General features: G+C 34.3%; 1 long non-coding RNA gene across 2 annotated transcripts; it reads right to left on the reverse strand.

Moving 5' to 3' along the window:
• Nucleotides 1–11,417: 11,417 nt before the first annotated feature.
• Nucleotides 11,418–17,565, reverse strand: LOC104242534 (uncharacterized). 2 transcript variants are annotated; one of them, XR_011405971.1, is made up of 4 exons: nt 17,320–17,565; nt 13,077–13,153; nt 12,224–12,305; nt 11,418–12,096 (listed from the first exon to the last, which is right to left on the reverse strand). It is a non-coding gene; the product is annotated as an uncharacterized lncRNA (long non-coding RNA). The 2 variants fall into 2 exon arrangements; XR_011405970.1 differs by lacking the exon at nt 11,418–12,096 and having other exon boundaries at nt 12,171–12,305.
• Between the last annotated feature and the right edge of the window lie 6,227 nt (nt 17,566–23,792).

A 23,792-nucleotide genomic window follows, 5' to 3' on the forward strand; every position in this document is an offset into this window, starting at 1 on the left:
GGGACAATTCCCTCTTACAAGGTTAGAAAGGAGACTCACCTCGCTCCAAAGTTCTATAACCGGCATTCCACGCCCTTTCGAAGACTCAAATTTATGCACAATATTCCAAAACTTGCCAATAATTATGTAAACACATTAATACATGTTCAATTACTCATAATAATCCAATTTATAGCAATCCCTAACCCCGATCGAAAAGGCGACAAAAATGCCCTCGGGCCCATGTGCCCGGATTTTTGAAAATTTTCGAAATTAAAGTTTACCCATAACCTCACTAATTCAAATATATAATTGGCTCTCAATTTCATGTCCAAAGTTATGGTCAAAATTCAAGAATACAAATTTCCCAGGTTTTCTTCAAAATTCCAAAATTTCTACTAATTTATATAATTTTTCATGTTAATATCTAGATATAATCCAAGTAATTAACTTGCAATAGGTGGGAATCACTTACCTTGACATGGATGATGAAAATGGAGCTCCAAAATCGCTCCTAGGTCGGCTCACATGGAGGACATGAGATGAAATGAGCCAAACCCATTTCGTTACACTTATACACTGCCCAGACGACTCTTCTTTGCGTTCGCGAAGAAGAAAATTTCCAAAAACCATTTTTCAATCTCTTCTCAGACAGCCTCTAGTATAATGGTCATAACCTTTGGTACAAAACTCCAAATTACAAATGGTGTAATGTTTTCAAAACTAGAAACCAAGATATACAACTTTCATGTTTTGGTGATCTCCGAATTCCTTATACATTTTGAGATAGAAGCTGCCAAAGTCAGCCTTGTGCAATGCAAATTTCTTCTTCATCTTCCCAGACAGCTTGTAGTGTACTAGACATAACCTTTTGTGCACAAATCCAAATGACAAATGGTTTACTTTTCTAAAAATTAGATACAAAGGGCTACAACTTTTATTTTTGGATCATCTTCAAATTCGTTATAGATTGCGAGATATGAGCCTCCGAAGTCAGACCTGTGCAACATAGATTTCTTTTTCGCGAACGCGAGGATCTCTTCGCGAATGCGAAGAACAGAGCCCCTGAAGCCAAATCCTTTTTCACGAACGCAAGAGGATCCTCGCGAACGCGAAGAACAATACAAGACACCAGCATCAGCTATTGCAAAACAACCCGAAATGATCCGAAACCACCCCGAAACACACCCGAGGCCCCCGGGGCCCTGTCCAATCACACAAACCAGTTCCATAACATAACACGGACCTGTTTGAGGCCTCAAATCACATCAAACAACATCGAAATCATGAATCGCACCCCAATTCAAGCTTAATGAATTTTAGAACTTCAAACTTCTACATTCGATGTCGAAACCTATCAAATCACGTCCAATTGATCTCAAATTTTGCACACAAATTACATTCAACATTACAGACCTACTCCAACTTTCGAAATTGGATTCCGACCCCGATATCAAAAAGTCCACTTCCGGTCAAACTCCTCAAAAACCTTCAAATTTCTATCTTTAGCCAAATGACTCTAAAATGACCCACGGACCTCCGAATTCACTTCCGATCGTGCTCCCAATACCATAATCACCATACGGAGCTATTCCCAGACTCGGAATCCCCAAACGGACATTGATAACATTGAAATGCACTTCAACCCAAACTTATAAAATTCTTCCAAAAATGCTAACTTCCACAATAGGTGCCAAAACATTCTCAAGTCTTCTAAAACCCAATCCGGACATACGCCCAAGTTCGAAATCATCATACGAACCTGCTGGAACTTTCGAATCCCAATTCCGAGGTCGTTTACTCAAAAATTCAATCTTAGTCAATTCTTTCAACTTAAAGCTTCCGAAATTGGAATTCTCTTTCCAAATCAACTTCGAACTTCCCGAAATTCAATTTCGACCATGCGTACAAGTCATAATACCTGAAATGAAGCTGCTCATAATCTCAAACTGTTGAACGATGCACTAGAGCTCAAAACGACCGATCGGGTCGTTACAGAAATGGTCAATTTAAACTCAATGAGTATCTATGTTAAGTCCAATTTCCAAGGTTGTTAGCTCTATCCCTTGTGATAAACCTAGTGGAAAATGACAATTCCTACCTAAAATTCCGTCAAAGATCTTATTGCATTAGACATTCACAATACTTCAATTTTAGTTCTACAATAAGATATTTTGATCAAATGAAACACTCCCACAAAAAAACATCTAATTTTGGTTCAAATTAGTTTTTTCAAAAAATATTGTTCACATAAAAATAATTTTATAAATGTCAAAGTATTAACTTGTTCTAATTAAAAGTGGTGCTATAGTTAGAGATTGATGAGAGGCGAATTTTTGCTTAAAATTCGATTTACACAAATTGATTCTTTTTTCTCGCTTAATTTTTTAAATAAAAAAATCAGTGTCGAAATAGAATTCTAGAGAGAAATTATTTATTTGAATTATTTTGGTAAAAATAGTTTTAAAGAACACCAGAGCCAATCAATTTAACTTACATTTGGATATTTTAATTATTTCCAATGAAATTTCTTAAATTCACTCTATTCTTTAGTATAAATATTATTTTTGGTTTTTAAACTTTATAACAAAAGTTTACGAGCTTGTTATATATCAAAATGAAAGGTGTAAAGTTGCATAGCATGTGAACATCATATCCATTTCATTTTCATAAAAGAGCGGATTGATAAGGTATAAATGACTTAAAACAAGTAAGAAAATTACAAGTAGGCCAAAATTTTACTCTTTAAAATGACATGAAAAATCCCTATGTATTATGAATAGTTTGTACATTGGATACTACTTTGGATACTACATTGGATACTATATTGGATGCCCATGTTGTGAATAACTTAAAGATTAAATTTTCTATTTTATGTCCATCATCTTTACTTTTTATGCCTATAAAAGGCCATGTAATTGCAATGAAAAATTACACCAAAGTGAAAGAAGAAAACACTTCTCCATTCTCTCTATCTCTTCTTGTTTATATTTTACTGCATTGCTTTTATTTTATAACACGTTATCAGCACGAAGCTCTAATTTTATTCTTAACTCCCGCTAAGTTGAGCCATATTTTATTAAGGTATGTATCATTATAATCATCTTATTTATGGCAGTACATATCATATGCTCACTGTTTGCAGATTACTTGTGCGCTTGGGCATCTTAAATAGTTTAAGTACATTGCAGTGATTAAATAACTATTTCCTTCCGTGCTCAACTCTTAGAGGACCTCAAAGTCATCAAACTAGCTGTGCACTAATGTCATGGACTCCCTGGATCAAAACATATCTTTAAGGCATTTTGAAGAACTGTGAGAAATGAATTGACAAGCAATAATTTTTTAATTACTTTATATTTATTGGAACATATAAATAATGTTAGTCACGTTCAATTCTATTAACACATATATATCAATAATATAAAGTGAAATGAAACAAGTATGTAATTTCTATTTTATGGCAAGAATAAAATGAAATAGTAGATTGTTAACATGATATAGCTCTATTTTCATTTCTTTTACCGTAATCGTTTTGTTTTCATTAATTGTTTATTATTATAATTATTTCTCTAACTTATTCATCTTTTATGATAGTTTTCACTATGTCAACTTTATCAAAACTTGAATTTGTGGCACTTGACATCACCGGAAGGAACTATTTATCATGGGTTCTTGATGCTGAAATTCACCTTGACGCTAAAGGTCTTGGAAATACTATTATACAAGAAAATGAAGCATCAAATCAGGATAAAGCGAAGGCCATGATTTTCCTTCGTCATCATCTACATGAAGGGTTAAAAACTTAATATTTAACTGTAAAAGATCCACTTGAATTATGGATTAATTTGAAGGATCGATATGACCACCTAAAACTTACGATATTACCGAAAGCTCGGTATGAGTGGATACATTTAAGGTTGCAAGACCTTAAAACCGTAAGTGAATATAATTCTGCTATCTTTAAAGTAAGTTCTATATTAAAATTATGTGGAGACACTATCACAGATGAGGACTTATTGGAAAAAAATATTTTCTACTTTTCACGCTTCAAATGTGGTGTTACAACAACAATACCGTGAAAAGGTTTTAAGAAATATTCTGAGTTAATCACATGCCTACTTGTGGCTGAGCAGAATAATACTCTATTAATGAAAAATCATGAAGCTCGTCCCACCGGGTCAGTTCCATTTCCGGAAGTGAATGTTGTAGCAACATATGATAGGTTTGAAAGAAAACAAAATAATTACCGTGGTCGTGGACATGGTCGTAAACGTGGACGTGGCAGGGGCGAAACAATTATCGTCATTATGGTGGAAATAAATTGGAGAACAATAAAGGTTCTCAAATTAATCATTCAAAAGGTAAAGCTAGTATGTGTCACCGATGTAGTATGAGAGGTCATTGGGCACGCATTTGTCGTATGCCAGAACATTTTGTCAAACTTTATCAAGCCTCCCTCAAGAAAAAAGAAAATAATATGGAGGCACACTTGATCTTTCAAAATAATGATGATGAAGCAGGTCCTCAAATAAATATGATTCTAAGGCACATCTTGCATATAAAGATGATGATTTTGAAGGCCTAACAAATATTACTCATTTAGAAGTTGGAGACTTCTTTGAGGATATTGACTGAAGAACTAATCATCTTACTGGGGAATGAAGCTATAAAAGTTGTTATTTTTATGTTTGCAACTAATTTATTTTTCTTGAGTGTATTTTCCTAATGCATCATGTGTTGCTAGTTTCTACATTCCTAATGTATTTCTTAATGTTTTTTTTCCGCTTGTCTTTCATATTTCTTATGATGTATTATTTGTTTTTTTTATGAAGAATATGAAAATTCCCCAGTCTTCAGTTGGACTCAAGATTAATAAAGATGATATATGTCTTCTGGATAGTGCTACAACACATACTATTTTAAAAGATAAGAGATATTTCTCTTATTTGGTAATGAAAGAAGCGAATGTTAATACAATATCCTGTAGTACAAGATTAATTGAAGGTTCTGGAAGAGCCAATTTATTACTACTAGGAGGAACAAATTTGGCTATTGATGAAGCGCTATATTGTAGTAAATCTCAAAGAAACTTATTAAGTTTCAAAGATATTCGCCAAAATGGCTATCATATTCAGACTACAAATGATGAAAAGATTGAATATCTTTATATTACTACAATAATGTCTGGTAAGAAATATGTGCTTGACATATTACCTGCTCTTTCCTCCGGCTTATACTACACAAGTATTAGCAGGATTGAAACACATGCCATAGTAAACAAGAAGTTTACTAATCAAGATAATTTTGTTATTTGGCATGACCGGTTGGGTCATCCTGATTCTAATATGATGCGTAAAATAATTGAGAATTCACATGGACATGCAATGAAGAATCAGAAGATTCTTCATTTAAGGAATTCTCTTGTGCTGCGTGTTCTCAAGGAAAATTAATTATTAGACCATCAACTATTAAAGTTAGGATGGAATCTCCTGCATTTCTGGAACGTATGCAGGGTGATATATGTGGGCTCATTCACCCTCCATGTAGGCCATTCAAATATTATATGGTTTTGGTAGATGCATCTACAAGATGGTCACATGTGTGCTTACTATCAACTTGCAATATGGCATTTGCGAGATTGTTGGCTCAAATAATAAAGTTAAGAGCACAATTTCCAGATTATGCAATTAAGACAATTCGTCTTGATAATGCCGGTGAATTTACATCCCAAGCCTTTAATGATTATTGTATTTCAACTGGGATAACAATTGAGCATCCGGTTGCTCATGTTCATACACAAAATGGTCTAGCAGAATCATTGATCAAACGCCTCCAATTAATTGCTAGACCAATGCTTATGAGAACAAAACTTCCCATTTCAGTATGGGGTCATGCTATTTTGCACGCAGCAGCACTTGTGCGGATAAGGCCCACAAGTTAACATAAAGTCTCCCCATTGCAATTGGCTTTTGGTCAGGAGCTAAATATTTCTCATCTTAGGATCTTTGGTTGTGCGATATATGTTCCAATTGCTCCACCACAATGCACAAAGATGGGTCCTCAAAGAAGGTTGGGGATATATGTTGGATATGAATCTCCTTCTATTATAAAATATCTAGAGCCGATGACTGGAGATTTATTTACGGCAAGATTTTCTGATTGCCATTTTAATGAATCAGTATATCCAACATTAGGGGGAGAAAATAAGCAGCTGAAAAAGAAGATAGATTGGAATGCATTATCACTGTCTCATTTAGATCCTCGAACAAATCAATGTGAACAAGAGGTTCAAAAGATTATTCATTTACAAAATATTGCAAATCAATTGCCAGATGCATTCACTAACCTACCAAGGGTGACTAAGTCACATATTCCAGCTGCTAATGCTCCAATTCGAGTTGATATCCCGACAGAACAATTAATTAAAGCAAATGAGTCTAAGCCATGCTTGAAACGTGGTAGACCAATCGGTTCTAAAGATAAAAATCATCGAAGAAGAAAAGGAGCAAGTGATCAAAGTGAACATAACACAGAGGTAGTGGCTCAAGAAGCCCCAAGACGTAACAAATGATAAGACCTTAGGGGAGGTCCAAGTACCTAAAAATAATGTAAATGAAGAGATATCAATAAGTTACGTCTTAATCGGGAAAAGATGGAACCGAAATAATATTGTTATCGATAATATTTTGCTTATAATGTTGCTGTTGAAATAATGCAACAAGATGAGGATCTTGAACCAAAATCTGTCAATGAATGTAGACAGAGAAATGATTGGCCAAAATGGAAAGACGCTATCCAGGCAGAGTTAACTTCACTTGGAAAACGTGAAGTCTTCGGACCCATAGTTCGAACACCTGAAGGCATAAAGCCAGTAGGGTATAAATGGGTTTTTGTGCGAAAACGAAATGATAAAAATGAAGTCGTTAGATATAAAGCACGACTTGTGGCACAAGGGTTTTCCCAAAGGCCTGGAATTGATTATATGGAGACATATTCTCCTGTAGTGGATGCTATCACCTTCAGGTATCTCATAAATATGGCAGTGCAAGAAAAACTTGATATGCATCTAATGGATGTTGTTACAGCCTATTTGTATGGATCATTAGACAACGAAATTTTTATGAAAGTACCTGAGGGATTTAAAGTGCCAGAAGCATATAAAAATTTTCGAGAAACTTGTTCAATAAAGCTTCAGAAATCTTTATACGGATTGAAACAATCAGGACGTATGTGGTACAATCGCCTGAGTGAATACCTGTTGAAAGAAGGGTACAAGAATGATCCAATTTGTCCCTGTGTCTTTATAAAAAGGTCTGGATCTGAATTTGTTATAATCGTCGTGTATGTTGATGATTTAAATATCATTGGAACTCCTGGGGAGCTTCCAAAAACAGTAGACTGTTTGAAGAAAGAATTTGAAATGAAAGATCTTGGAAAGACAAAATTTTGTCTTGGTCTACAAATTGAGTATATGAAAGATGGAATATTTGTCCATCAATCGACATACACCGAAAAGATTTTAAAGCGATTCTATATGGATAAAGCACATCCATTGAGTACCCCGATGGTTGTGAGATCACTTGATATAAAGAAAGATCCATTCCGACCTCATGAAAATGATGAAGAGCTTCTTGGTGCCGAAGTACCATATCTTAGTGCAATTGGGGCATTAATGTATCTTGCCAATAATTCCCGACCAGATATAGCTTTCTCAGTAAGCTTATTGGCAAGATTTAGTACTTCGCCAACACAAAGACACTGGAATGGTATTAAACATATATTCAGATACCTCCAAGGGACCATTGATATGGGTTTATTTTATTCAAATGAATCCAAGCCATCATTGATTGGTTATGCAGATGCAGGATATTTGTCTGATCCACACAAAGGTCGATCTCAGACAGGCTATTTATTTACAAGTGGAGGTACAACCATATCATGGCGTTCGACAAAACAAACTATGGTTGCTACTTCTTCAAATCATGCAGAGATAATAGTCATTCACGAAGCAAGTCGAGAATGCGTTTGGTTAAGATCTATAACTCAACACATTCAGCAAACATGTGGTCTTTCTTCGAAAGAGAATATTCCAACAATATTGTATGAAGACAATGATGCATGCATAGCTCAATTGAAAGGAGGATTTATCAAAGGAGATAGAACAAAACACATTTCACCGAAATTCTTTTTCACTCATGATCTTCAGAAGAATGGTGAAATAGATGTACAACAAGTTCATTCAAGTGATAATTTGGCTGATCTGTTCACTAAAGCATTACCAACCTCAATATTTGAAAAGCTGATATATAAGATTGGAATGCGTCGTCTTCGAGACATTAAGTGATTTTTCATCAGGGGAGTAACTACACACTGCACTCTTTTCCTTAACCAAGGTTTTATCCCACTGGGTTTTTCTGGTAAGGTTTTTAATGAGGCAGCAAGCAATGCATATTATAAATACCTATGTACATCCCAATATTTTTTTTTGTACGTTTTTAATGAGGCACATTATCTTACATGGACATCCAAGGGGGAGTGTTATGAATAGTTTGTACATTGGATACTACTTTGGATACTACATTGGATGCTACATTGGATGCCCATGTTGTGAATAACTTAAAGATTAAATTTCCTATTTTATGTCCATCATCTTTACTTTTTATGCCTATAAAAGGCCATGTAATTGCAATGAAAAATTACACCAAAGTGAAAGAAGAAAACACTTCTTCATTCTCTCTATCTCTTCATGTTTACATTTTACTGCATTGCTTTTATTTTATAACACTATGATTGTTTTTATGGTAAGAAGTCAAATTTAGGCATCTAAAGAGGGGACCTTTAGCACTAAAGAAAAGAATTGATAGCAATTTGACACAATTGAAAACTACAGCTCAAGTGGTCAATGTTAATCCAAAAATATGGGACCAAAAGTGGGTCTATATTTAAACAAATAAATCCATGGTTATTTAAGGCTTCTGGCCCAATAAGGATAATTTCACTATGTTGAGTTTTGGCACTTCCATCCTATCCTAGTATTATTTCTACACACATATTCGTAGTGTATACAAAAAATGTGGACCTTGCGTAAATCTGAAATTTTTTGTGCACCTAACTGCCTTTTATTCACAGTATACGCATGTCACCACGTAATATCATGGAATCAATGTGCTTCTCCATTTTTAACGGGAAGACTCAGGGTTGAGTTATAGGAATGGAGAAACTTTTGATAATAAGTATTTTTCCTTAGTAAATTCTAAATGGTTAAATTTGAATTAATCGAGTTAGTGAGTTTCAAATACTAAATGCATAAAACAAAAAAGAAAAAAAGATATAGTGTTTGTATGTGTGTCTATATCTTTTTCATTCTTTGTACGCTTTGATTCTATTTTTTATGACACTATTATTATTTAGAGAATCAAGTAATTCTCTATTCGATTATGATATTTTCCAAATATTAATATATTATGACTTATTTTATTGTCAATTCCAAGTTTGCACTGAATATAAGACATTTTAATCTTCATATTCGTTATTACCTCCCACGAGCATAAGTACAGGTAACTCAGCCAATAAAATTTGCATAGATGTAAAGAAAAATTACCTAGTGTTTTTGTTTTTGTTTTGATTTGTACCCGAAACTTTATGGTTCTCCATCACTTTTACTAACCACTGGGCCAGACATTCCTTTCATTTTCTTGAAATAAAATAAGTATATTTTATTATATCGTTGAAGGAAGAAGCTATTTTTGTTTTTGTTTTTCTCTGCTTTGATATTAGGTGGTCCATTTCAAGTTTTTATCCATAGAGACAAAGAGGAGAGTTGAGTCATGAATTTGCACATTATAGAAAGGGTCCAAAAAATTAGAGAGTAAGTCATTTCGTCATAAAGGCTCCTTGTTTGTGTGTTGTGACAGCCTGAGAAGGTAAAAATTGCAGGGGCACCTTATTTGGCCGCCCATATTTAATTTTTACCCACTTTTAAAAAAAAAATTAACTTGTACCTACTGTTTAAATAACTTCAGGCCTCTTTCTCCTCCTCCTTTGTTTCTGAATGCTGAAGATAGAGAGAACAACTTATATTTGCTATTTTAGCTCTTTACAGCTAGGAATTAGCTTCTGGACCGTCCAGTTCGGAAATTCTAATTTTAATTGCTACTGAAACATGAAAGCACGACTTGATTCTCTGTGCATTAGGTGAAGATGTTACTTTTACTAATGGTCTTGTTTTATAGGGAGTATTGCTTTTCAAATTTCCTGATAATTCTGTTATTCTAAGGCTAAAGTATACAATAAATAGTAGTTAGCAACTGGATCTTAATGACAATTTGTCATTGTTGTTTTAGAACTTCAGCTCTAAGAATGTTGAAGTTCAGCAAATATAAACAAAAACTTCAGCTCCTAGAATGCCGAAGTTCAACAAATACAAAACAAACTTCAGCCCTGAAGTTCATCACAAACATAACAAAGATTCAGCTAAAACATGTTGAAGTTCAGTAAATATAGAATAAAACTTCAACTAAAACATGCTGAAGTTCAGCAAATACAGAACAAAACTTCAACTAAAACATGCTGAAGTTCAACAAATACAGAACAAAACTTCAGCTACTAGAATGCTTAAGTTCAGCAATTACAAACAAAAACTTCAGCCAACACATGTTGTTTGTTTTATTGAAATTTGCCATTTGCACTATGAACTAAAGTCTGCAAGTCAGGCCCAACTTCATGCAAAAATATCTGAAGTTTTGCTACACTTCAGGCAAAAAAATTTGCTACTTCAGGCCCGTATGCCTGAAGTTACGCGAAAAGTGAGTACGCTTGTAATTTTTGTTGCAAAGCGGGTATAAGTTAAAACGTGACCCAAAAAGCGGGTATAGATGCAAATGCCCCTGAGAAGTCATACTATCCGCTCATCCTATCTTTGGATGTGGTAAAATGAAGTTTTTGTTTTTGTTTTTCAATGGTTGTTCGTCGCATTGGCTTCACATTAATTAGAATTTGTGCGACTGCGTGTAAGATCCATTAAAAGGAGAAACGCTCCCCATCATAATTTATTTCGTTCGTAGTAAAAAGGGTTGAATTATCTCAGTACAAATAATAAGCTGATTTCTAGTTCTCCTTTTAGACGAACTATATTTTTCTAGAAAAATAACTGTTATACTTACTATTCTATTTTTATTGCGATAAAGGAGTAGCAAATGGACTAATACTTCATATTCACTAACTTAAAATCTTAAATTCGCCTATGATACGGTGCACCATTTCCTGGCATTAGGGTTGGGCCTAGTAGCAATGATGATCTTGGTGATGCAAAATGGATAATTCCTAATTTCAAACAAAAGTTGTTAGGCTCAATGGTTAAGATTGGTACAAGATCACATGTTTGGTTTGGTACTTTTGCATATAACATCATCTATTTACGAAAACGTACTACAACATGATTCAAGACATTTTAGTCATCCCAAAGTTAGATTTTCATATCAAAATGTTGATATGAACATAAGATGCAGTCTACACATGAAAATGTTCTCGTCAAGAGCAGTGAACAATTTGATCTCTGTGCTGCTTGTTAAAATGATCTAATACATAAGTTAGAAACCATAACTATCCAAATTGAGAACACGAGAATTCACACTACTACTAACAATAAAAAGAAGCTGGAGGGTCTCTACTCTCCATGTAAAATAATTGTTTGTCCATTTGAAACCGTGATGAGATTAATCCCCGTGGAGTTCGTGAAACTGAAAACTTGTCCCCTCGGAAGCTCAAATCAACAGCGTAGGAATACTTCCCGTATTTCCACTTGATGCCACCACCTCCTCTCTGACCCTGGATATCGATAGTCTCACATTTCTCTTCTTCACCAGAGACTCGCTCCAAAGTACCAGCACCTACATCAGATGATATTTTTGCAGTGATTCTTGCCATCATTGCACACCTGGAAACCATTGCCTCTGACTTCCTTGCATCCTGATATGCTCGGAGGCCATTGTGCAACTTCTTGACAGTACCCCACATCCCCTGACGAACACCTAATTGTACTACATCTTTTGGGATGCCCAAATCATCATACTGAACTAGTGTGATCTCACATGCAGATAGCTGTCCATCCCTTTTCTTTGATTCCACAGTAACCATAGTTACAAGTGCACACTTAAAGTAAATCTTAAGCTATAGTGTCCTAGACAATTGGCAAAGTTGATATTTTTCGTTTTGTACATCCACTAGAAATGGCACCACTTACCAGGCTTAACAACCCAATTTGAAAAGTACAGGTCTACACGCCTAGGTTTGTCTCGCCTTTGAAAAGCTGGAGAGGGTGCACCCTGCAATAGATTTCATGTTACCGATGTACATATGATGGATGACTACATTGTTTCCGGAAACATAAACAATGACACATCATGGGTGACTACATAGTTTCTAAAACTTATACATAATGACGATAAAATAAAAAAAGTGAACAAAGACATAGTTCACTTTGTATACCAAGAGACTCTGGAAGATAAGAAGAAAATTAATTAATTCTAGGATAGAGATAAGCTTTTCTTGATAGACAAAACCACTAAGCAAAACGTAGAGCAAAACCGATGAATATGGTTTTCCAAATATAGATGAAAGAATTCAATTTCATAGCAATCAGCACAACTTTCGTACCACAAAATTCATTATAAACTTGGTATCTTGGTCACGGATAATTCTAGAACTGACATAAGTATAACTTTTAAAATTGAAATGTCGATGTGTAAAGTATCAAACGTGTTGCACCTATTAAAATTCCATATGTCATGATCACCCATCCTTCCGACTACATCAAAATAAACAGTAACTTAAAAACACACATATCGCAAGTTCAGAACACAAAGCAAGCCTTTTCATGTCAAATTGCAGCTCTCAAATGATTTGTCCGGAAACAGTGAATCAGCAACGGGTTCCTCAGAGGAAGAAGGCAGATATCATAAAATCAAACTCAAAACTTGTGAATTTAAAAGATTGTCTCCCTTTTTAATTTGGTAAAAAGGTACCGAAGATATATCCAAATGGCAACAACCCTTAAGAATATGGGTCAAGCAATTCTAGGAGCCAGGTGCCTTTACCATCTAGAAGTTGCAGAAAATGATCCAGATCTTTCTCCGATACAAAGTCCTGATCCTCGGACATTCCAGTAATGTACCTGCGGGAACAGTCTAGCACGTGTAAGACTTTACAAAGATTACAAGTTCATTGACAATGATAATTTATGCTGGTCTAATAGAAGCACATGAGCAGAATCGGAACTTTTCATTCAACAATCATCCAGGAAAACCTTATACGAAGGGCTCGGCCAGTAAGTTATGCTGGTATAATGGAAGCACTTAAAACAGAGAGGAAACTTATACTTCGATAACACGGTGGATGTGACACGAGGACATCCCAAGGGGTCACACATCCTAGTCCTACTCCAGAGACGCTGCACGTAACTTTTTCAGTTAATCAACTACACAACTATCTCTATACCAATCTAGAGAAGAATAAAAACACTTATTTCCAGCAGAACCTAATTTAGAAATTAACCAGGGACTGCTAGATCTAGATATTCACATTCTAGAATCCTTAAATAACTCGAAAATGACGCCGTCAGATTTTCAATAAAATCACTTGCTGCATTTAACACGAAGAGCAGCAAGGATGCCATATTTGACGGTCTACCATACTTAAATAACTTAATGCCAATAAAAGCATTCGCTGCATTTAAACACGAAAAGAAGCAAGGTGATACTTCAATTACAGAAACAAACATGCACCAAATAAATCTTTATCAGCAAAAGTATATTAGGAAACTTTGTGGACAATCAATGCACTCAATTTCCTCAGAATATTCACAAGCACTCATACCAGAGCTATACCAAGTAAACGAAATCTGATAGCAGATGTCAAAACAAAAATTTCATCTGATGAAGACACTGATAATTTGGAGCGAGTCTCTGGTGAAAAAGAGAAAGGTTAGACTACCATTATTCAGGGACAGAGGGAAGCCAGTGGAATTACTGGAAATGGGTTATGCAGTTCATATCCAGCAACTGACCGATATATAGAACAGTAAAATGAAGTGTGCATGCATCTGGAAGGAATACTGATGCAAGTGGCAGAGTTGTAACAGATGAAAAGGCAAGTGGCACTCCTCACGAGTGTTCCGTGCAAAGATCACGAGGATAGTGCTTTAAAGCATACATAAAAAGTTCTGATCTGCAGAGTAAGCCAAAATCTATTTCCTGGAACATGACCATTGCATCCAACACATAGTCAAAAACCAAAGCCAAAGGTAAAGCACCTACAGTGTTCAATTTACTAGCTAAATATTAGGAGATAATGGTACTGATTGAACTGAAAGGGGGTGGGGGTGGTAGGAGGTAAGGATCAAATGTATTTAAAAATGGTAACAAATTTTATGTCAAGTTTATACATGCAAATACTTTATCAATGTTCTAGACCTCCATTCTCTAGAGATATCCTATGACCTGAACCCAGAGAAAGGCTAAAAGAAGAAGGGATGGAGATCAAATAAACAAGCAATTAAGGAGCCAAAAATGTTAACACGCGCAAATGTGCAATTAAATGCTTTTTGAACAACAGAAACTTTCCATAAAGCTAAAAAACTGTTTGGTTTCAAAGATGATACTAAAATTTAGAGTAATAAACGTATATCTCAAGAAAATTCCACCTGATACATGAATGGAAGTTATAATTCACATAAGCACAATATTCAATTTTAGTAGTCAGTCGTATGTTAATCTAATCTACCAATATATAGAGGTGGAAAAATAGGTAAATGGTTGACGGATCCTAAATCTCTGGCTTGTAAAATGAGTATAGGTTACAAATTAGCATACTCATCTACCAATTATTTACCTGTTTTGCTGCTTCTGCACGTAACAAAATTCATTGGACACACATTAGCTTTAAATCCATTTAAAACCTCTGTTTCAACGTGTGAAAGTGCACAGCAAGTTTTAACTACCTAACACCAACATAGAAATAAACATGGCAGTAGAAACTTATCTACTGATCAAGAAAACAGGCAGATCACATAACTGGTTGGAGCCCTAATGTTGATGAGAACAACTAGCGAGAATTTTGTCACATTCATACCAAGGCTCAAATTGTCATAACAAGAGGAAAAGATTAAACTCCATAGCATTTCTAGGCAAGTTTACATGATAAGTTTCTAACATTGGCTTAACATTCATGATTTTATAGCATGAATCTGCATCCAGATAACTTTATTCTTCACAGGTTAATAAAATCTGTTTTTAAAACAGTTCAGAAAGAAAAGCTTGAAATAACATAAACACTTTCAAGTAAAGCATGCAATTTATGAAAATTAAAAAATGCCAAAAATAATAAGTTTAGTATTATAGTAATCAAACTGCAATTAGAACAACTAATTTCAGTACCCAATACCCAATATACTCCCTATGTCCCATTATGTAACACTAACACTATTTTGGGGAGTCAAACAGTTCTTTGACTAAGATTTTCTTAAACTATGTTGTAATACTTTGAATTATTAACTATGCTGATGTATGGTCCTTTCCACATAGTTTTCAAATACGTAAATTTTAATTTTAAAAAAATTGAAATATCTATGCCGAAATCCACATTGAAAATTAGGTGCTTTGATTCTCGTACTCCAAACCCCTTAACAATAAAACAGGACGAAGGCAGTACAATAATGTTGATATCAATCCAACTCCTCAAACATGGTAGTTAAAGAATTGATTGTTTCTCATTCGGATTACTTTGCACATCATTATTTGAAGTGCACAGTTCTTTAAAGTGCATAACTTCACCACGACATGGTAACACCTCGCATTGTATCGCTTCATTGCTTTGACCGACAAAGCGATAGCTGTTAATAACACTGATTGAGCGTGTCTTATCTTATAAACTTATCAGTATAGGTTTTAAGTTCCAAAACTAGCAAAAATGCAGGACACCAAAGATGGTAAATTGCTTATTGCTTTTCAATCCTCATTCTCATATATGTTGTCTTGGTTCACTCCATTTATGGAAGAATGGATCCATTGAAACTACCGGTTGACGGTTGTATCTACTATATCTTCACTAATCATATGGAATTACTGTTCTAGGAACCACCTATTAATTTTTGAAAATGGAGAACATCACCACCCATATTTCTGAAGAAAAATGTTATGGAGTGGAAGATGATCCACATCCTCTCCGTGACTTTAGCCAAGTTGCTTATTCAGTTAGGAGACTTGTGATTATTTTTTCTTTGCTTCATATTCTCTTTCCTTTACTCGTTCAGCATGATGATGAGACTTTTTCTGAGAGCCACCCATATTGACTGCATCCTGCTTCACGCTTATCACCTCCTACAAAAGAGAGGTTCTCCTCATATGTGGATCTCCACAACCATTTTCCCAAGAAAGCTCGATAGTTAGCCTTGGTATGCACAAGTCTCCATTTCTAATTATCCTCTCAAATAGTAAAGAGTAAATATTAATTAACGAAAGGATACATCTTAGCCTTCGCACATTCTCTACACCACCGACTTCTAAATCATGTCAATCTGAATCCATAAGGAAATCCCTAACTGTATAAAAACTGAATTTTCATGTTTATTTTTATTTGCATTACACTAGATTTTGTAAATTCAATCGAGCCTGGCCAAGTTTTGATTGTCGAACTAGACTGTGTTAATATACAAGTTGAGATCAGCTCAAATACTAAATCGTGCTCAAACTCGACCAGTAGAAGTTTAACAAGCCTCAAGCTCGAGCTCATCTTTGCCTAGATATCTAAAAAGGCTCATAAGATTTTCTGCTTGAGTTCTCATTATATACTTAATAGAAATTTATTAAGGTTTAATATAACACATCTACATTAGAAAATCAAAATAGGTAGTATTAGGATATCTTCATATAAATAGAAGAACATATTAGGAGTAGGAAAAAGTAAATTTTTTAACTCAAACAAAGACTTCTATTAAACTGAATCAGATACTAAACAAGCTAACAATAAAACTAGTAGCATACTCCCAATAGAAATTGCAGGAAAGTATCTAACGCGATTTTTATTTAAATATTTAGACAATAATATGCTTCCTCTGTGTCAAAAAGAATAAAACTATTACGAGCACCAGTATGAAAATAACAGCATACTTTTCCCACGCACTCATGTATTAAGAATAACAAAGATATCAATTTCTGCAAAACATATTTACATCTTATACTCTCTAAATTCATATTAAACGCAAGGGCACAACGAGCATAGAAATAAATAAATAAACACAAAAATCTATTATGATCCACAATAAGAATCAATCAAAAAACATACTAATTCACAGCATCATTGTAATTGTGTTTGTGCCCTTCCAATAATGAAACCGGATTCACACCCGCTATCCGACCCGGAAGTATCAACGGTTTTCTACCATCAGAGAATACAGAAATTGCTGTAAACGCTAAACAAAACCGGGGAGCATCTAACCCGGAAGCGTGAATAGAAAGAATGCTGTTTATAACACCCAATTAGGCAGTGCGATTTATATTTGATGTGATTTATCAGCCGCGATAGATGATTGATTTACAAGTCACATTTAGGCATGCGATTTATAAGTCGCAATTGTTAATATGATTTACACCTTCAGTTTTCCACTTCCATATACATTTAATTTTTTTTAAAATAAATTGTAGCTCTTCATTTATAATTTTCCTTATTGTCATATATTGTTATAAAATAAAGACTATAAAGTAAAGACAAGTATAGAGATAAACTGATATATTATTCGAATTCAAACTGATGTACATAATGAACTCAAAGAAGAAAGGAAGCTGCTGTGTAAGCTGCTACTATACCAAATATGGATAATCTTCTACTGAGAGCAATATTTATCCATAACGAAATACTTAAAGGATAAGCTTATTATACTCGATATGGATAATCTTCTACCGGGGGTAATGTTTATTCATAACTGGGTACTGAAAGGATAAGCTTATTATATCCGGTATGGATAATCTTCTACCGGGGATAATATTTATCCATAACTGGTTACTGAAAGGATAAGCTTATTATACCCGATATGGATAATCTTCTATCGGGGTAATGTTTATCCATAACTGGGTACTGAAAGGATAAGCTTATTATACCCGGTATGGATAATCTTTTACCGGGGGTAATGTTTATCCATAACCGGGTATCGAAGTAATAAACTTTTTCAGGAAGCTTATTTCCAATAGAGTACTTAAATATATAAACATATTTACGGTGGAGTCCCATATGGATAAGCTTCTTCAGGAAGCTTATTTACAACGGAGTACTAAATGAACATCCATAATATAATATATTTATAACACTCCCCTTGGATGTTCATTAAAAGATAATGTGCCTCATTAAAACCTTACTAGGAAAAATCACGTGGGAAAAAATCCTAGTGAAGGAAAAAGAGTACACATATTTAGTAATACGCATTACTAGGTGCCTCATTAAAAACCTTATAAGGAAAACCACCATGAGAAAAAATCTTAGTAAGGGAAAAATAGTGCATCGCGTATTTTACTCCCCCTGATGAAAACCTTGTTTCAAATATTTGAGTCTCTGTATTCCAATCTTGTATACCATCTTCTCAAAAGTTGAAGTTGGCAAAGATTTAGTGAATAAATCTGCTGGATTATCACTTGAACGGATTTGTTGCACATCAATGTTACCATTTTTCTGAAGATCTTGTGTGTAGAATAATTTTGGTGAATATGCTTCGTTCTATCTCCTTTTATAAATCCTCCTTTTAATAGGGCTATGCATGAAACATTGTCTCCGTATAATATTGTGGGTCTTTTATCACATTCCAACCCACATGTTTCTCGAATGAATCACTGATCTCAATCATATGCACTCCCTACTTGCCGGTTTGAAATCGAGCTTTATGGGTATCGGATAAATAACCTGCATCTGCATTACCAATACGATCTGCACCACTTTTGTTAGTATTAGCAAGATAAATAAGTGCACTATCTACACCGAGATAGAGTATTTCAGGACCAAGGAGCTCCTCATCCTCTTCTAGAGGTTGGAACGGATCCTTATTCACTTCAAGTGATTGAATATTCATTGGTGTACTTAATGGGTACACTTTGTCCATGTAAAAGTATTTTTAAGACCCTCTTGGAGCTCTTCCGGAGTTCCAATAAGATTTATGTCACCAACATAAACAGCAAGTGTAACAAATTTTGATGACATTTTCTTTATAAAAATACATGGACAAATAACATAATTTATGTAACTTTCTTTCAGCAAATATTTACTGAGGCGATTATACCACACGCGCACAGATTGCTTTAAACCGTACAAAGATCTTTATAATTTGATCGAGTACATTTCTCAAGACTTTGAATTATATGCTTCGGGCATTTTCAATCCTTCAAGGATCTTCATATAGATTTAGCCAAATAAGTCATATAGGTTAAGACTTGTATCTAAATGGTATGACATCTTCAAGTGTCTGGACTGCTAGTCCGATCCTCACAATCTTTTACAATATTGTGCACTATATTGTATTAAATATATCGTCGACGATCATTTTGTGTCAGTTCCGAAGCGACATAACTTGTGGAGATCTCATCACTTTCTTTATTTTCAGGTACCTGAACTTTTTCGGGAGTTTCATGAAATGTTATGTCGTGGGCTCTTCTAGAGCTTATTTCCTCCTCATTATGATCATTTTGATCATTAGCTCCTACTATTTTTCAAGGATTGTTACCTTTGGAACCGATTGGTCTACCACGCTTCATGCGTACAGTAAACTCTATCCTTCAGGGACTTTAATTTTAATAGGAGCATTTGTAGCTGAAATATGATATTTAATTTTGGATCAGCAAATGCTTCTGGCATTCGACTTGAATTATCTTCTAAGTGAGGATCATATTAATGATAATTCGATTCATATAGCATATTTTTCAACTGTTTATTCCATCCCCCAAATGTTAGAAAAACTAACATATATCCCCAATCATCTTTGGGAAACATATCTTTGTGTATTATGGTAGAGAAATTAATCATATACCACACAACAAAAGATAGTAAAAATATTTGGTTTCCGATCCTAAACCAATTGTGAAGGGAGGACTTATCATATATTATTGATCTGATGCATACAAGTGTTGTTATATGCAATTTAGAAAATCTTAGACCAACACATGAAGCTTTGTTCTCATAAGCAATGGTTTAGCCATTAATAGGAGGTATTCAATGCTAAACCAGCTTGGATATAAACCAACATTGTCAAGATAAACTGTCTTGATTTCATAATCTGAAAATTATGCTCTTAATCGAGCAAAGCAATTCCAAATGTCAAACTGCAGGTTGACAATAATTACACATGTAACCATCTCATATATGCACCTATAAGTGGTTCACATGATAGGTGAACGGGCTCATATTCACCTTTTATATATTTAGAATCAGGGGTCTAAGTCCCAACCTTAGCTGATATAATCAATTCATTATGAGAGCAAGCAACACATGACAATTCCTGAAGAATCTTCTAGTTCTTTAGTATATGCTTATCTGAATTCTCAAATAGCTCATTTAAAAATGGCAAATGAAAACTTCAAGTTTATCATGTCATGTGCTATCTCTTAGTAAACTTCTGATTTACTATGGCATAAACTTTTGTTTTAGTAAACTTCTGGTTTACTGTGATACATGATATAGTACAAATTAAAGAATAAGATGGGTAACTTCTCACATACATATTATTTTACCCCCTATGATTGTGGAAACATGAAGATTATCAATCTTCCAATCATTTGTAGTCTCAATATGATAGCCATTTGTATTAGTAAACTTCAGGTTTACTACAACATATGTTTTGACCATAATCATATAATATGAATGACATATTTGTATATAAGCTCTTCGAGAGCCTTCATTTATTATCCACAATCTAATATTTATCGGGCACTACTGGTGTCATGTATCCTTTAGGCAAACAGTTAGCTCTTCAGGAGTTGTTGATACATTTTGTACTATCAAATATTTCTCATACACTTCTGGTATCATAAGAGAAAATCACAATCAAATAAACAATGTAAAACAATTGTTTAAGCACAAGAAAACTCTTCTTCATAATATTTTCCTACTTCAGGAGGTAATTTCAATTGTGTTACTTCTTCAAGAGCAAATTTAAAATACGAAATATTGAGTATATATTCTCTCAATTATATTACCTCTTCTGAAGGTGAATTGTGATATATTCACATCAATAGTGCGTTCATATTTACCCGATTTATTAATATTATCACATTCACTTCAGGGAATGGATTAATATTATCCAAAGTTCTCATCCTTCAGGAAATCGAACATAATTATCTGAATGCGCATTAATCACATCAAATTGTGATGCCTTAATCTCTTTTAAAATATTTACTACTTCAGGAGCAAATCGAGGCGTGCATTTAATATAGAGAATATTTATGTAGCTTATCTTCAATTGTAACCATAGAAACCCTAAATTATCACTTCTGGTGATCATAGACATATATCACTTCTGGTGGTTAACAAAATATAATTACAATGAGATATATGAAATATAACTACTTCTGGTGGTTGTATATTTCTTACAAACTCTGCTAGAGTTTAAGTTGATCTAATAATATTATCCATATTCTTCAAAATGACATAAATAAGATATATTATAGTAAACATCATTATCAAATCATAATTTTTTCTTTATGTATAACAATTACATAACGATACTATCTATTACAAACAACAAAAATTAAAATATTTACATTTCTATAGATTCACCACCAACTACATGACTTGTTTCTTCTTCTGGGAGTGCAAGGTAATCAGTTACATCCAAATGCATGAAGTCTAAATTATCTTCACAAATAAAATTTGCTTCAGCATTTTTCTCTGTCTTCTTTAGGGAGGCTTGATAAAGCTCAACCAGGTGCTTTGGCGTACGACAGGTACGTGATCAGTGCCCTTTTTCTCCACATCTATAGCATGCATTTTCTGCATTTAGTGCTTGCACTGCTTCATGCTTTTGTTCCTTCCTTTTCCACTGCTGGTGGTGAGGAGTGTTCTTTGGTGCATTATTATTACCATGATTAGAGTTTCTTTCCCGACCACGACCATGACCACGACTGGGGCCACGACCTTTTCCACGTTTAGCCTGGTGGAAGTTCGTCTCATTCACTTCAGGGAATGGACAAGAACCAGTAGGTCAACTTTCATGATTTTTCTTTAATAGCCCATTATGTTGCTCGGCTATAAGAAGATGTGAGATAAGTTCAGAATACTTTTTAAATCCCATCTCTCGATATTGCTGCTGCAGGAGCATATTCGAGGCATGAAAAGTGGTGAAAGTTTTCTCCAACATATCATGATCAGTAATATTATCACCACATAACTTCAATTGGGAAATAATTCTGAACATAGCAGAATTATACTCACTGATAGATTTAAAATCTTGTAGCCTTAGATGAGTCCAATCATATCGTGCCTGTGGAAGAACGACCATCTTCAGGTGGTCATATCTATCTTTCAAATTATTCCACAGTATGACTGGATCTTTAACAGTAAGATATTCCATTTTCAGGCCCTCATCAAGGTGATGGCGTAGGAATATCATTGCTTTGGCACGGTCTTGGTTTGATGCCTGATTTTTGTCTTTGATGGTGTCTGCCAGACCCATCGCATCAAGATGAATTTCAGCATCAAGCACCCAAGACATGTAGCTTTTGCCCGATATATCCAGGGCTACAAATTCAAGTTTAGAAAGATTTGACATTATTTAGGAAAAGAAAGTTCTTACCTCAGATACTTTCAAAATATTTGCTCGAGATGGCAGAGTCTCGTGCTGATAACGTGTTATAAAATAAAGACTATAAAGTAAAGACAAGTATAGAGAGAAACTGATATATTATTCGAATTCAAACTGATGTACATAATGAACTGAAATCTCTTCTATTTATAGAAGAAAGGAAGTTGCTGTGTAAGCTACTACTATACCAGATATGGATAATCTTCTACTGAGAGCAATGTTTATCCATAACGGAGTACTGAAAGGATAAGATTATTATACCCGATATGGATAATCTTCTATCGGGTAATGTTTATCCATAACTGGGTACTGAAAGGATAAGTTTATTATACCCGGTATGGATAATCTTCTACCGGGAATAATATTCATCCATAACTGGGTACTGAAAGGATAAGCTTATTATACCCAGTATGGATAATCTTCTACCGGGGGTAATGTTTATCCATAACTGGGTACTGAAAGGATAAGCTTATTATACCTGGTATGGATAATCTTCTACCGGGGGTAATGTTTATCTATAACCGGGTATCGAAGTGATAAGCTTCTTCAGGAAGCTTATTTCCAATAGAGTACTTAAATATATAAACATATTTACGGTGGAGTCCCATATGGATAAGCTTCTTCAGGAAGCTTATTTACAACGGAGTACTAAATGAACATCCATAATATAATATATTTATAACAGATATAACATTTTTTTTTAAATTGTCAATTTTAGAGAATGACTTAAGAAAAAAGTTCCCCTCTAATGGTAACCTCTTATATAATTAGTGATTGCCAATTGTTTTTTTGTTACTAAATGTAAAAATACAATCAAATATTTGTGTTCTCAATAGTGCTTTATCCTTAGTAGTTAGTACGTAAATACAATATTTTGCTACTACAATGAAGAATAGCTCATTACTTTATAAAGAAGAAACCTTTTTCTCTTTCTCCTTTTTTTGGCAGAATAGCTTAAATGGCACTTATACTTGTGTCATTT

Source organism: Nicotiana sylvestris, chromosome 1, assembly GCF_000393655.2.
Source record: "Nicotiana sylvestris chromosome 1, ASM39365v2, whole genome shotgun sequence".
NCBI lineage: Eukaryota > Viridiplantae > Streptophyta > Magnoliopsida > Solanales > Solanaceae > Nicotiana > Nicotiana sylvestris.